Source organism: Rhinopithecus bieti, unplaced genomic scaffold (assembly GCF_001698545.2).
Source record: "Rhinopithecus bieti isolate Rb0 unplaced genomic scaffold, ASM169854v2 scaffold_20150, whole genome shotgun sequence".
NCBI classification, from domain to species: Eukaryota; Metazoa; Chordata; class Mammalia; order Primates; family Cercopithecidae; genus Rhinopithecus; species Rhinopithecus bieti.
The window spans coordinates 1,991,424-2,008,453 of record NW_016810565.1 but is presented as its reverse complement, the minus strand read 5'-3'; the positions used below and the strand labels follow the sequence as shown (position 1 = coordinate 2,008,453).

General features: G+C 36.4%; 1 long non-coding RNA gene across 2 annotated transcripts in view; it reads right to left on the bottom strand.

Annotated features, from left to right (window-relative positions):
- LOC108542294 (uncharacterized) overlaps positions 1–17,030 on the bottom strand; it is an 88,376-nt gene that overhangs the window by 68,052 nt on the left and 3,294 nt on the right. Inside the window, exons 2-3 of one of the 2 annotated variants that reach the window (XR_001889223.1) lie at positions 8,074–8,125; positions 1,479–1,596 (exon numbers count right to left, since the gene is read on the bottom strand). This is a non-coding gene — a long non-coding RNA (uncharacterized LOC108542294). Of the gene's footprint in view, positions 1–1,478; positions 1,597–8,073; positions 8,126–17,030 lie in introns of those variants that run through there. The other variant, XR_001889222.1, reaches the window with a different exon arrangement.

Genomic DNA, 17,030 nt, shown 5'->3' with positions numbered 1-17,030 from the left:
GACAAAGTGACTACACAGTCTCCAGAATGGCTCAGATACAAAAGGTAGACAATTCCAAGTCCAAGAACGTGGAGAAACTAGAAGTAGAATTGCTACAAGAACTTTGGAAAAGTGTTGGCAGTATCTGTTGTGAACAGCTATGACCCACCACTTCTATTTGATTACAAAGAAACAGATATATATATATACATATATATATGCCAAAAGAAGTTTACAACAAAGTTCACAGAAGTATTCTTTTAATAGACAAATGCTGAAATTAACATAAATGTGTATGGATGGTGGAATGAACAAAAACAGTAACATATTCTACAATGACAAAATAAACAAACTACATTAAAATGTAGCAACATGATGAATCTCACAAACACATCTTTGAGGAACAGAAGTCAGATATAAATTATTACATACTGTAGAGTTATGGTGTATTAAGTTTACAAAAAGGCAAAGTTAATCTACAGTTTTAGAATGTAGGATAGTTATTAACTTTGCAGGGCTAGTTTAGATGAAGGATCAGGAAGGAAGCCTCTAGAAGGTTATAATGCCCTAATTTCTTGATTTAGGTTACCATCCGTTGGTATATTCACTGCTTAAATTTGTTTTCAAACTAAGCACCTCTGCTATCTGCAGTTTTATGTGGGTATGATATATTACAATTGAAAAATTAAATCAGCCATGAAATAAAAGTGTTTTCAGATAAGCCAGACAGAGAGCATTATACCAACAGACCATATAGGAAGGCATTTCTAAAGGTTTTGATATGGAATAAGTAAACTGAACCCAGATAGAAGATCTGAAATGAAAGAAATAGATATTAGCAAAAAACTAGTGAATAGGTCATTAAAACTAAACAAATATGGATTTAATAAGATAGTAGTAATAATTTGTAATCTGTTGGATTTAAAATGTATTGAAAGAATTATTATTTGATAAAATACCAGTAAAAAAGAGAATAAGCAAAAGTGTTACAATTTTCTTTGATTCATTGGTTATTAAATTTACTGATTTTAATTATTATGTGATATAATTTGTTGGATAAAGACTAAAATTGTAGGAGTAGTTTATACAATTTATAAACTAGTAGATGGGGTAAAAATCTTGACATATAAAAGAAAAAATGTATATTTATACACACATATATATACACACAGACATTTGTATGTTTATACACACATATATACACACACAGACACATTGTATTAGTTATCTATTATATAACAAATTACCACCAAAACTAAGCTTAAAACAACAAACATTTATTATCTTACAGTTATAACTATACTATCTTGCAGTTATAGAAACTGTAAGATAATAAATCAGGAATTAATATAAATTGGTGTCAGGAATTTAGGAGAGGCTTAGTGTGTAGTTCTGGCTTTATATTTCTTATGAGATTGCATTCAAGATGTTTTTCAGGGTTGTAGTAATCTGAAGCCTTGACTGTGGCGATCGGTTTCCAGGATTACTCACCTGACTGTTGGCAGAGACCCTCTGTTCCTTTCTAGTTGTTGGACAGGGACCTTAGTTCCTTGCCACACGGGCCTCTCCATGTGAGTACTCACAAGCTGGCAGGCAGTTGGGTTCCCCAGAGTGGCTCTTTAGTGCATGAGAGAAAAAGCAACAAGATGGAACTTGCGATGTCTTTTATAACCAACTATTGGATATGACATGCCATCATGTCAGCCATGTCTATTGATCACATAAACCAAAAATGGTACAATGTGGGAAGGGCTTCCACAGGGAGGAGAATGCCAAGAAGTGAGACTATCTTGAAGGTTGGCTACTATCACATTCAATTAATAAAAAAACTTAAAAAAGAAAACAAGAAAATAAGGGAACATAATAAATATAAGAAAAAGAATGACAATGAGATGGGATAATATAATATTATGATAATAAAATATCAGTAATTATAGTAAATATAAATTTGTTACTTTCTAGTTAAAAATGGGGATTGTCAGGATGAACAAAAAGATAAAATCTAGCTCTGTGTTCTTTATAAGAGATACACTTAAAACATAAAGATACTGAAGGGTTAAAATTGAAACATTTGCCAAAAGACAGAAAAGCAAAACTCACACCTGTAATCGCACTGCTTTGGTAGGCCAAGGCAGGAGGAGTTCTTGGACCCAGGAGTTTGAGGCCAGCCTGGGCAACATAATGAGACCCCATCTTCACCAAAAAAAAAAAAAAAAAAATTAGCCAGGCATATTGACACATGCCTGTAGTCCTACCTACTTGGGAGGCTGAGGCAGGATTGCTTGAGCACAGGAGATCAAGGCTGCAGTGAGCTGTGATCATCCCACGGCACTCCAGCCTGGGCAAAAGAACAAGACCCTCTCCCAAAATATAAAATAAAACAAAATAAAAAACAATAAATGAATTTCAATGCAAAAAAACAAAACTGGTGTGGCTATGTTAATATCAGGAAAATAGACTTTAAGGCAAAGTATTACTAGCAAGAAATATAGTCAGCTCACAATGATCCATTTTCAAATACGATACAATTTGAAACTTCTATGACACTAATAGCTTTGCATGAGGAAATCTGAAGCAAATATTAACAAAATTTGAGGGGAAAAGTGATGCAACATCCATTATTGTGAAAAAATTTAACGTCCTTCTTAGTCATTGATAGATGAAAATGTGTGAGGATAAAGAATTTTGAGCAATAAAGTTGTCAATCTTGTCTAGTGTACATTTATAAAGTACCAGTCAACAATTGAAGCATATACTTTCTTTTTAAGCATACATGAAACATTTACAAATATTGACCACATAAAGAGCCATAAATCAAATCTCAACAAATGTCAAAAATTGGGAGTTCTTATAATACAATGAAAACGGAAGTTATTAGCAAAAGATAATTGGAAAAGAATACTAATTTGGAAATTCAAAAATTCTTATAAATAGGCATTGATGACAAAAACACAATGGCAATAAGATACCATTTACTCTTTTAATACTGCACAATCACCAAGATGCTTATGATCTGATGTCAAAATAAACATGATTAAATCCTTAGGCTAGAGGGGAAGAAATTATTTTTAGACAAATTAAATATCCAAATTCAGACATTTAACAAAGAATATCACAAGAAAAGAAAGAAAGAATAAATATGAGAAGAAATTGATAAACGAGAGGGAATAAAACATAAAGGCCTAAATTGAGTTCATTTTAAGGACTGAAAAAGTGACCGATCACCGGCCAGCCTGACCACAAAAAAAGAGAAGATACAAATAAATGGTATGAGAAATAAAAATTAGAACACAGCCACAGACATAGTAGCCATTCAAAATGTTCAAAATATATAATTATCACCTTTATGTTAACAAAGATGAAAGTTTAGATGAAAGGGACAAACACCTAGAAAATCTACATAATTCACTTAATTTAAAAACACAATTCTGAATAATTCTATAATAATTTACTTAATCGAATCAATAGTTCCACATCTTTTCCCAAAGTAATACCAAGGTCAGAAAATCTTACAAGTGGGTTCTATTAATAAATCTGAAAACAAGAATTCCAGTTTTACTCAATTCTACCGGAGTAGAGAAAACAGACAATACCCAAAATATTTTATAATACCATCTTTAATATGGCACTGCAAGCAGATAAGGAAAATATGAGAAAGAAAATTACATGACAATTTTACTTGTAAACACAGAAGCAAAATCCCAAACAAAATATTAGCAACCAATAAAGCTGTACAGTAAAAGTTTATAAAAATAAATGACTTAATTGGCTTTTTGTGGGAATTCAAAGGTAGTTTATAATCAGAAAATCAACTGATGTTATTTATAACATTAACAGACATAGGATCACCTCAATAGATGAATAATACAATTTATCAAAATAACCAGCACTTAATTATAAAATCTCTTGGTAAATGAGAAATTCAAAGGAACTTTTTTAGCCTTTCTAGTACCATCAACCAAACAAAAAGATGGTGGATGGAGGGACAGAAGCAAGACCACGTTTAATGGTAAAACTTGGAAAGCATTTTCTTTAAAATGAGAAATACAAACAGAATTCTTTCTAGTTAGTTTGGAGGGTATAGAAAAACAAAACAAAACAGAGAGAACTGTGAAGAATGAAATAAAACTGATACCACTGACTGATAAGATTCATGAGGTAGAAAAAACAGAAAACATAAAATATAGAAAAGCAGTAATATTTTAAATAATAATATTTTTCCAAGTTTTCTGCTTCTTATACACAACTCATTTTCATTTATTATACTAGTTTTAAATACATAGATTACATAATTTTTAAAATATGTCATTACTGCTGAAACCAAAATTATGAAGTACTTCTGGCATAAAACTAGCAAAATGTGTACAAACCTTCATGTATACACAATATATATACCATATATATTTATTGAAAGAAAGTAAAGGAAACCTGAATAAATGTAGAAATATTCTGTTTTTGTGGAACAGCAGATGCATTGCAAAACTGTGAGTTCTCCCTGCATTGACCCACAGAATGATTTAATTCAGACGAAAATCCCATTAAGTTAGTAATTTTCTTTGTAACTAAAGGTGTTTCTGAACTTTTTTGGTAGAGCAAAGGTCCACGAACAACCAAGACACTTCTGAATCTATCAGATAATTTAGGAGGACATTTTCTACCAGGTATCAACACTTATAAACTGTGGTAAAACTGTACAGTAATAGATCAATAGATAAATAGAACAGGATGGGAGCCCAAAAAATGACCTGCATATAAATGGAAAATTCATGTATGTCAGAACTGGCATTGCCAATTAGCAAAGAAAGGAAAGAGTTTTAAATCAATGATTTTAGAGCAATTAATTTTTCATCTGAAGGAAACAAAATTGATTCCTTGGGCCTCGTCATACACAGCATTTTATCTTAGTTGGATTAAATATCATGTAATTTTAAAAACACATTGTGGTCCCTAAAGAAAATAAATAGACAAACCAGAAATGGGAAGCTTATATTTGTAGACTTTTGTAATGTTTTAGTATGAAGAATATATAAAGAATGATATGAATCAATAAAAAAAAAAAGGAAGCCACATTAAAAGTTGACCAAGGGTTTGAATTATTTCACAGAAAAGAAAAATGATTGACCACAAACATAAGAAAATATGTTCAACATGGCTAACAAGGAGGTCCATGTGAGTTAAAATCATAATGGCATTTGACAGTCATGAAACAGGCAAAAATTAGAAAATCTGACTCTTCATAGTGATGAAAAGAATAGGAAATCGGCCTGGGCACAGTGGCTCATGCCTATAATCTTAGCATTATGGGAGGCTGAGGCAGAGGGATTGCTTGAGCTCAGTAGTTCTAGACCAGCCTGGGCAACATAGTGAGACACGCCACCATCTCTACAACAAATGAAAACAATTAGCCAGGCATGGTGGCTCATGCCTAATTACTAGGGAGATTAAGGCAAGAGGGCTGGCTGAGTCAGGGAGGTCAAGGCTGTAGTGAGTTGTGATTATGCCACTGTACTTCAGCCTGGGCGACAGAGGGAGATCCTCTCTTAAAATGATAATAATAATAGGAAATAATACTAATACACTACTGACAGGGTAGTCATGATTTTAAGAAACAATTTTGCTTTGTCTGGAATCCAGGAATTCCAAAATTCTAACCATATTCAGGCATTTGTGCACCAAAAGATACATAAAAAATGATTAGAAATGCTTAAGGAAATGTAGAAATGAATTTCAGTACATTCATATAGTGGAAAACTATAAAAGCAATAAACATGAATCAACTCAAAATATATGGTGACTCTCAGAAATATAAAGCAACATTGAATTTTTTAAAATGCAGATAATACATTCAATATAACTTTACTTTTATACACTTCAGAAACGTGTACATTAAATAAAATATAAAGAAAATCAGAAAAAAGTAAAACAAATTCCAGGATTGTAATGTTATAATTATTAATGCAATGGCATAATTATTAAGAAGTGGGGGAGGCAGAAGAGGTGCAAATGGATTAGGAAGTGTGTTCAGACCTTCAAAGTGCTGGTAATTTAATTTTATGTGTCGGTAGTCATTTTAAGCTTGTGCATTTATCAAAAGTTTTTTATAAATTATATATTTCAGAAAGTTTTGTTTAAAATCAAGCTATAAAAAGTGCCATATGATTACAGAAAGATACAAGGAAAGGAAAGATGGAAGGAAGGGAAGAAGGGAGAAAGGAAGGAAACTACAGTGAGTGCAAAATTTTCAAAAATACAACAAATTGAACATTTAAAAAAATGTTTATTGAATAATTAACATTTTGATTAGATAATGTGTATGATTTTAACATATTTAACAGATCTAGACTGAGAGAGTTGATTTTCCACATATCACCTAACTGCTAAGTGGTAAATCAACATTTTAAAGTAGTTCTCTTTATTTAAGATTTTGTTCTATCTTTGATAACTAACCTTCCTTCCAGGAGACTGCAAGTCCAAAGTTTGGGAGTTTTGGAAAGTCTTTGATGGTAATCAATATCTTCCATTTAGGAGTATCTTACATCAAGACTAGGCTTTTAAAAATGATTATTAGGTTATAGATGTACATTATAAAATATTTTTATACTGTGTAAATTGACGTCCTACAGTGCTCTCTTGAAAAACCATATTATTTTCTACGACTGACATAAAATATAGAAACTGCACTCTAAAATTTGATTATAGATGACATCTTTTAAAACATTTTGTCAAAAGTATCATCATAAGCAAATATGAAAAGCAACAGGAAATTTGAAAAACAAAACTGTTCATGCCCGACAAATATTTTATATGCCCAATACCTAATTATCTCTGGTGGAGGAAGACGAAAATAAAATAAGCTCCCTTCCCCCCAAGACAAAACAAAACAAGGAACAAAAGATACAAACAGGTAATATATCAAATAATAAATGCTAAGGATCCAAAATCACTATTTAATCAAAGAAATGCAAATAAATAGGGTCATTTTTTTCAGTCTATCATTTTGCTGAAGATTAGAAAGATTGACAGTGTGTTATGTTGTTAGGATTTAGCCATACTTTTGTTTCTGTGTCCTGTTATTACTAATGTAACCTGATTAAACTTTTCAAGAGTGCATTTGGTGAGGTTTCAAAGTATAAAATGTGCACACTCTTTGAGTAAGAAATTTTACCTACAGAAACATTTTCTAAGAAAAGAAAGACAACTTTTAAAAGCATCTGTATTAGGGGATTTATTACAGCATTAATTACAATAACTAAAATCCAAAAGCCTATATCAACAGGAGCTTGGCTTCATAAATAAAGGAATTAAATCAATGCAGTATTATGCAAATATTTAAAAGATGATATAAACCAATATTACTGACACATGAAATGCTGACTATTGATTGAAAACAGATTGTAGAATTAACACTGGATTTCTCTCGATGATGGGAAGTTCATGGAATTTTTATTTTCTTTTTTGATTTGGTATGATCGTAGCTCACTGCAGCCGGGAACTGCTAGCATGATCATGGCTCACTGTAACCTTTCAAGTGATCCTCCTGCCTCAGCCTCTTAAGTAGCTAGGACTATAGGCATGCACTACCACATCTGGCTAGTTTTTTTAGTTTCATTTTTATAGAGATGGAATCTTGCTGTGTTGCCCAGGCTGGTCTTGAACTCCCAGCCTCAAGTGATTCTGCTGCCTTGGCCTCTCAGAACCCTGGGACTACAGGTGTGAGCCACTGCACCTGGCCCCATTTTCTTTTTCCCAAATTATTTATTTTATTTAACAATGAGCACTTCTCTATATAATTAAGCACATATATATTCTATATGTTTATTATATATTTCTTTAAAGGAAGAGAAAAAATAAATCTACTAACACACATGCATATTATTAGCAGATGGGTTTTCAGGAATATGATAACGGCTACCACTTATTGGATTTCTATTTTATGTCAAATGTGACTTTCACAAAAATTATGAAAGGTACAAATTGAGAAGTTAGGCAATATATCCAAGTCTAAATAACAAAGGAGTGGGTCAGTTAGCATTTTGAATTCAGGCACCACTGAATTCACCAATCCATGCTATTACATAACACAAGGGCTCTTACCTTGAGTCACTGGAACAGATAACCGTGAATGGGTTTCAGGAGGCCTGTGAACCTGATGAAATTATAAGCAAAATTTCATTTGTAGCTGAATGTTTTGAAGTAAGAGTCTACAACTTTTATCATAAAGTCCATGTATGCAGTGCAAAAAGATTAAGGACTTCTGATTTTCAGGTAGCAAGGGTTTGTAGATCATTAGTCCCATTTTTGTGATGCTAGAATTTCCCAGCTATAGAAGACAATATGTTGTCCCCACTTCCCACTCTCTTCCCTTACCTCCCCCAGCCTCTTGTCTTTAGGAGCTTTGGGAGCTTGCTTTGAGAATGAACAGGCATCTTCTTTGTGAGTCTCATAACCTGTACAGGCCACCAGCTTTATGTGTATATAGCAGAGTACAGGCTTGTCTTACTGCAAGCTTGGCTTACGCACACTGAACTGCAATCAGTCATCCCAAAGTCATCCCTTTGGGATGACTGATTGCAGTTCAGTGTACATCTATGTGACAAGGGACTTGACCTAATTGGAGACACAAAACAGGGTCAACATCTTGCATTTCCTTTTTCACCTTTTTTCTAATACCAACTATCTGGCTATCCACTGGGGACTACAATTTAATTCTAACACTAACCACCTATAGTTAATGCAGACCCCACAGGCTGAAGAGCACAATTCTCAATAAGACTATCACCAATTCAGACGCCAGCCATATTTTTGAGATCGCCAGCATTTCTGAATTATTGGTTACAAATTCCAGGGTTTCTAAGACTCCTTTGGGTTTGATAATTTGCTAGAATAACTCATAAAACTTAGGAAAGTGCTGGAATTATTATTACGTTTTTATTATTATAAAAGATGCAAATCATGAACAGCTTAATAAATAGACATGTAGGGTGAAGTCTAGGAGGGTCCCAAATGCAGAGCTCTGTACCTTCTTATGAAATCAGGGTCGCCACCCTCTTGTCACATCAACATATTCACACCATCAGGAAGCTCCACTTGAGCTTCAGTGTCCAGAGCTTTTATTGGATTTTATTGCATAGGAATGACTGCTTAAGCAACTGGACATGTAATTGAACTTTATCTCCAGTTCCTCCCCTCTCCCTGGAGATTGGGCTGACTCAAAGCCCAACCTTCTAATCACACGGTTGTCCTTTCTGTTGACCAGACTGCTTCCTGAAGCTATCATTGGGCCCGCTGTGAATCACCTCATTACCCTACACTCAGGTGTGATCCAAGATGTTCATAAAAAAGACACATTTAACACTTAGGAAATCCCAAAGATTTTAAAAGCTCCACACCAAGAACCCAAGATAAAGACCACACAAGTTCTTTATGATACAACAATCTTAACAATCTCACTCTTTCAATATTGCCTTTCCACTTCTTTGGCCTTCTTTCCTTAGTTTCCTCTTATTTCTTCCTTTTCTTCCAATTTTAACTGATTTTCTGACTTCATCCTGTTACCCACATTTTGAACTGAAAATGGCGTTCCCCCTTTGTTTCATGAAGGAGAAACTTGTAAGAAGACACACACATTCATTAGCAGTCATACAAAACACCAACAATGAAGGTCATCTGTATAGCAGGTTACGTAAGCGAATCCTCCGCTAACTTGAAGCAGGAGCAATGAACAATAAAACATGTGAATGATACACGTGATACAAGAGAAAAAAATATACGACTTATTAAAATTGTTCTGTATGGTTGAAAATAGTGTTTCTTAAATTTTAGGGCACAGGGAGATCACCTGAAGGTAAAATGCAGATTTTTGTTCAGCAGCTCAGATATGGGGCCCAAAAGCCTGCACAGGACCTACATGATGTGCGGAGTCCAGTGCAAAGTGAATATTCAGGACCCCTTGTTCTAAATTAAGAATTTCAAGATGGCAAAAACAACATATTAAACCAATCCCAGAGCCCTTCTGAGTATAAGGCCCTGTGTAAGTGCACGAGTCACATGTTGATAATTCCTGGAAGTGCATTTTCAGCAAGCACCCAAATGAAGTTGATGCTACTGATCCATAGATTCTAATTTAAGTAAAAAAGGTCTAAAAATGTTCTAAATTGCTCCCCACACACACATTTTGGATTATACTTTCTGTTCATTGACTTTTGATTTTCTTTAAAATAAGATACTTACTTGGAAGATTAGCCAAGAAATTTGGATGCTAGAACTATCTCAGAGACCAATATTTGTTTTAGTTTTTGTTGTGGGATATTCAGTAAAATTTGTTTAATTAATAAATAATATGGTACATGAATATATGAATTTGTTTTTAATTTCTCTCCTTTCTTCACTCCTCCTTCCCATCACTTCCTTTCCATCCCAAATTCTGTACTGATAATCACCTCCATGAAATTAACATTCTTCTCCTACCTTCAGTTCTACTTACATTCAATTTTTCCAGAACATTCATGCTACTGTCAGACATTTTTGCCTATACACTTATAGTGACTGGGATTCTTCAGGAGGTCCATTCTGGTGCCAGAAATATATCAATAATACGTCTGATTTCTATAAAGCAGAGGGTTTCACTGTTATGTATCTTTAATATTTTCAACCACTCTGTTATGGAAATAGCCCTAAAATATATCATACATATTCATTGCCCTTTCAAACAGAGGACGAAGAGTGTAATCTAGATTCTGGGGTGCAGTTAATGTTTTATGGGATGCTGTAATACCCTAGGATACTTAAAAGTATTGTGATTGATGAGGCTACTGACTCCTATACAAAATGGCCCAGGCCACTGGAACCTTGACTTCTTGATTTTATTTTTGTGTGTTTAAAAAAATTTTCCCAAATTGTTACCTCTAATGTCCTAGTGTTGTAAGCTTGTTTGCCTAAATCAGAATTTCAACTGCCAAACTTTGTATCTCTAATGTGGTTTTGGCCAAACTCACTGAGATAACTGTATGAAAATTAAGTCATTTATGTAGATTGACAATGGGTATAAGAAATTCACCTACGAATGAAGAACTAAAATGCAAGTTTTGGTAAATGGGATCTGTGACACAATTTTGGATTATCAGGAAACTTTAATTTTTCTTTTACTTCTGTATTCTTGATGCAACTATTATCAGTGATCCAGCTAATTATAGACTTTTCATGAGTTTGCCTATAATAAAGTTGGAACTTGGGTTCTAACTGATCATTAAGTCTCTATGTATGTTTTTGAGTGAACTAGTATGCAATTTCCAAGTTCTTAAGATTTTGGATGGCAGGGAGGTGCGGGAAGGATATGAAATAGCTTTAGTCTCTGTCCTTAAATGTTTCTAAGTTCATGTGTAATAATAAATCACTTTGATACTCAAATGTCCAGAGATTGGTCATACAGCATACAGATAATTTGGTACCATTTCATCTTCACTGTATTTTTTCCGTTGCCCAATAACCCGTCTCTTTTCATTGCTTAGAGTGAAGATGCTGCTGTATTAACACTAATTTCTGAGCTTCTAGCTGGTTTTTATGACAACTCTCAAATAGGTTGAACTTGGTTGACAACTATGGGACAAATGATGAAGGGGAGAAAGCTAGGCAGCAATGCTGATGCTTTTGCTACCACGTCTTCAGATCTTGCAGTGAATGCTCTAACTGACAAGATTCTGAGGGGTGGGGACACAACCTGGAGGCATAGTTAAAAATTTTGAAGGAACAGTCACTCCTACAAGGCAGATGTGCCTCTTTTTCTTATTTATGCAGGAATTTAGTAAAGAGAATATATAATACACATGCATACACCCCACCCACACATGTATACATACATACAAAAATATACACACACCACATTAAGGAGAAACTGGAAAATAAATGAAAAAGGAATTCCTAAGGTGAGTAATGGGGAGAGAGATGAGATGCCCACAGTAGTAAAATAAAAACACAGCACAGATTCCTGTTTCTTACAAACTTATGTCCCCATCAGGATTACTGAAGCAGCTAGTGTTCATTTTGGCATTTTCAACTAGAATACAAAAAATTTCAGGGAACAGTAAAACTCTCCAGATTTCTTTAGAAGGAAAAATCATTACACATGAAACAACAAAGCACTTTTAGGGGCTAAGGCTGGAGAAGGGGCTGAGGGATGGGACTGAGCAGGGGGAAGTTTGGTGTGGAAGTCATTTTCTCTACCAACGACTCCAAAACCCAGAAATGTAAACGCAAAAAGATCTCCTAGTACAAATATGTTGTCTGTTGTCTGTGTGAAGACTAAAAACTCCTGAAATTACCCAAGAAGATAAGGAAACTTCATACAACTACATTCACATTAGATGCATCCCAGTAGCACCAGTTCTCTGGATAATTCTTAGTTTCTTATCAGAAACACTATTGCTTTCCAAATCCCTCTGTTTTCTTTCTTCTTGACCTCGGACGCCTCTGGGCATGTGCCCCCAGGAAGAGAAAAATGGCTTGAGCAGAGGCATAAAATGGTGCACATATCTGCCATAAGTTCGTTCTAAGTCAACTGAAAGCAGCAGAAGAAATGGCTTGCAAAACAAAAACAAACAAACAAAAACAAAACAAAACAACAACAAAAAACTAGAAACCAGCAAGATTTTGGTTTTTTTCATCCATGTAGCTTTGGAGCCACCAGATGGCGGTGTTGCAGACCAGCTCTTAGAGCCTCCGGGTGCAGTGGAAATGAGAGAATAGAAAGAAGTGTCAATATTAAAGCGATGCCTGAAATATGTTGGTGTTTGCGTCGCTACCGAAACGCCGAATGCACTGTGAAGAAGGACAGCAACTTAAAGGTGGGGATGACTTTTCTTCCAAATTTTATTCTGAAACAGCAGGAAGCTACCAGGCAGTTTCATGGGATTAGATTAATTTAACCTTAACAGCCAGGTCACTGTGAAAGGAAAGATGTTCTCAGAGAGCCAAAGTTTACATGATGTCTCCAGAGCAAGAGACGAAACCCAATGAAACCAGTAAAAGCCATCAAAAGGAGCACTCCAGGGCTTCCATCACCACTTTCCTCCATTTCTTTCTTTCCGTTGACTGGGTCCCCAAGCCACTCTCCCTGCAGCCCGTCACCGATGCCGGCAACACACGCACACACTCACATTTTAAAACGCAAATGTCACAGAATTGCCAACAACCACACTTCCCAGCCAAAGAAAGCGTTCATTGATTTCCTGTTTTGTAAATTGATACAGATAATTTCTGTGACTTAAGAGGTTCATTAACTCACTAATTTGAAATAATCTGAACATAAGCCGAGTTAAAGTTTTCTCTTGTCCTGTGTCCAGACTCATTTAACTCAATTTTTTTAGAGCACAGTGCTAAGGAAACCAAAGGTCAGTGTTCAATATCCACTTGGTTTTACTCTGTCCCACTGGCATGCCTCATGCTCACAACCCTGGCTATCTATCTAGGACTAAGGTCAGAAAAGGAACTTAAGGGTCAGAAATGAAAAACAGAGTATGGGTGGAGAAATACAAAGAACTACTGGAGAAAAAAATGTCCCAAACCATTCTTTGGTTTTGATTTGAGGTAAAATGGGTAAACAGAATTCACATTGTCTCTCTTGTGGCCACAGCTTCCCAAACACTCAAAGGAGATATGTTAACACGACTTAAGAAAATACACTTTCTGATCACTTTTAAAACTGTATTTAAACCATAAAACACATGCATTTATTAAACCAGCCCTGTTTTTTGTTTTTTGTTTTTTGTTTTTTGTTTTGAGAAGGAGTCTCACCCTGTCTCCTAGGCTGGAGTGCAGTGGTGCAATCTCAGCTCACTGCAACCTCCGCCTCCTGGATTCAAGTGATTCTCTTGCCTCAGGCTCCCAAGTAGCTGGGACTACAGGCAAGCACCACCATGCCTGGCTACTTTTTTGTATCTTTAGTAGAGACTGGGTTTCACCATGTTAGCCAGAATGAGAGATAGCTCTTAGTAACAATCAATTAGTTCTTCTGTATAGTTTCAGAGTCCTTCCCAAAATCCTAGAATTCAGATCTGTAATTCTAATTTACTCTACCTTTGCTTGTTACACATGGATAACATTTTTACTTTATGACATACCTTTCAGAGATGAAAGGATCCATTTCAGAGGTTGTTCTGTCTCAAAGCAGAAGTCTTACTCAGGCCCTAATTAAACATGGCATTGCTATTTAAACCTTGTGATTTAAGAACAAGATGTAACAGTGGTTCAGCCCTTTGAAGTAAAACACTGCTCCACGTGCAGTTAGTAGAGTGGTGGTGATCCATGCCTGTGTGTAGAACCCATGACACAGCTCAGTTAGGACTGTCCTAGTTCTCTCCTCCACAGGGAAGGGTTGCCTTGTCACCCATCACGTATGCCCCTTTCCCCCAAAAAGGAACTGACCCCAAAGTAAGTAATTTTAACATCTTCTACAATGGACATGCTCATTTCTGCCACTCATCACACGCACCAGGCCCTGGATGTGGCATCCCATGCCCAGAAGTGAAAGCATCTAAAGAGAGAAGGCATCCAGCTTCTTGCAAAGAAATCCCACAGACGCCATTACAGTTGTCAAAGGCTGAGCCCAGTTCTACGTCACCTCCCAGCTGGAAAGAGTATCGACAAGTGCTGAGCATCTTGGTGCTGTTCTGATGTAGGAATCTAGGTGAGGGCATTTGGTAAAACATGCAAATTGTTTCCGACTTACAATCCAAGTAGAGAAAAGTACCAAGGTTGCAATTGGTGATTAACTTCCTAGTAAAACTAAGCATATATGTAATTTCCTTTTCTTTACAGCTTTTCTTGTATTTAAATATGTGTGAACAAAGGAGACTCTACCACAGGTGACCTGTGTGAACTCCAAGTCTAGATCTTAAGCTAAGCAGTTCATTCTCTGCCCTTCCCGGGGAGACACAAGGAAGGGACGAGAAGAGATCTTTGCATACCATATCTGTTTCTTCTATACCTGCGCTGACACGAGGGCTTGCAACTCTTGCCTGAACTACGTTAATAGTATTGAGAGACAGGACCAGCCGGATTTCCTAGACCAACTAAGAATCGCTAAGCCTAGCTGGGAAGGTGGCCGCATCCACCTTTAAACACGGGGCTTGCCACTTAGCTCACACCCAACCAGTCAGAGAGCTCACTAAAATGCTAACTAGGCAAAAACGGGAGGTAAAGAAATAGCCAATCATCTAATGCCTGAGAGCACAGCAGGAGGGACAATGATTGGGATATAAATCCAGGCATTCAAGCCTGCAGGCTACCCTCTTTGGGTCCCCTCCCTTTGTATGGGAGCTTTGTTTTCACTTTATTTCACTTTATTAAATCTTGCAACCACACTCTTTTGGTCCATGTTTGTTATAGCTGGAGCTGAGCTTTCGTTGGCCATCCACCACTGCTGTTTGCCGCCATCGCAGACCCGCCACTGACTTCCATCCCTCTGGATCCAGCAGGGTGTCCGCTGTGCTCCTGATCCAGTGAGGTGCCCACTGCCACTCAAGATCGGGCTAACGGCTTGCCATTGTTCCTGATCGGCTAAGTGCCTGGGCTCGTCCTAATCGAGCTGAACACTAGTCACTGGGTTCCACGGTTCTCTTCCATGACCCACGGCTTCTAATAGAGCTATAACACTCACCACATGGCCCAAGATTCCATTCCTTGGAATCTGTGAGGCCAAGAACCCTGGGTCAGAGAACACGAGGCTTGCCACCATCTTGAAAGTGGCCTGCCACCATTTTGGAAGTGGCCAGCCACCATCTTGGGAGCTCTGGGAGCAAGAACCCGTGGTAATAGTATTATAAGCTCCTTCTTCCTATTTTCAACTTTCCTCACAACCAAAATGCCAGAGATACATGTCTAAAACTCAAATGCATTTATGTGACTGTACTACTTAAAATTTGGCAATGGATTAAATAAAGGCCAAACTATTAGATAGGACATTCGAGTCTATTCAAAATCAAACCTCCACCTACCTTTCCAATACCATCCTCTGCTATTCTTCTCTGTATACCTTATGATTTAACAAACCTATTTGTTATTCTCTGGACACACTTCCACTGTGTCCCATCTTTGCTTATGCTAGTCCTTCTCCTTACAAGGATGTTTCTTCATTCTGCCAACTGGTGAAAGACTACTTGATTGGCAAGGCTTAACTCAAATATTACTACCTCGAAGGAGACTTTCCTATTACCTACCCCTTGAAAAACTCAGTAACACAGATATGTAATGTATTGTCACAATCTGCAGCTATTACAGGTGCTCACTTAGTTTTCCTCTTCCTCAGACTTTCTCTTATTCTCTCATGGTGTTTGTTCATATGCACCCATAGCTCTCATCTCATGGCCCTTCTATATTGTCTGTTCCTCTTGCTACAATAAGATATTTCTGAGGGCAGAAGCCAAGCATTATACATTTTTGTGTGAGCCTAGCCTCCGTTTATTGTTGAGCCTGGTATATGGTAAGTGCTCAATAAATATTGAAGGTAGAAAAAGAAAGATAGTGTAGAAGGATGGGGGGAAAAAATGAGAAGGCAGATTGCTGCCCAGGAGTGAGTTGTTTTCCATTTGTCCAGAATGACTGTACCTGCAATTAGCAGAAGAGTAGAGGTTCTACCCAAAAGCACAAAAGGCACTGGTGGTGTCTCTAAATGACTCCTCATCTTTTTACTTTATCAGTGTCACAGAAGCAGGTAAAGAAAATCCTCATGGTTACGAGCAGTTCTGAGTACCAGCTGATCACCTCCTTGCCTCTGGCAGGAAACTAAGTGAAAATAAACCCAGGTCCCACCATAGCCACTTCCTTCCATCATTTCCTGGTCTGGTCTTGAAGCTACTTGGGTGGATAAGAGGATAAGATACCTTGCCTGAAAAACTTTCACCATTTTCTCTTGCTTTTACCATGTACATAACACTAGTAACTGTCAGTACTAATAATATTAATATTATTATAGTATTCATTGTGCACCCACTACATACACAGACACTGTGCTAGTTGTTTTGAGATAGAAAGCCCCTAAGGGAAAAATTCTAAACATA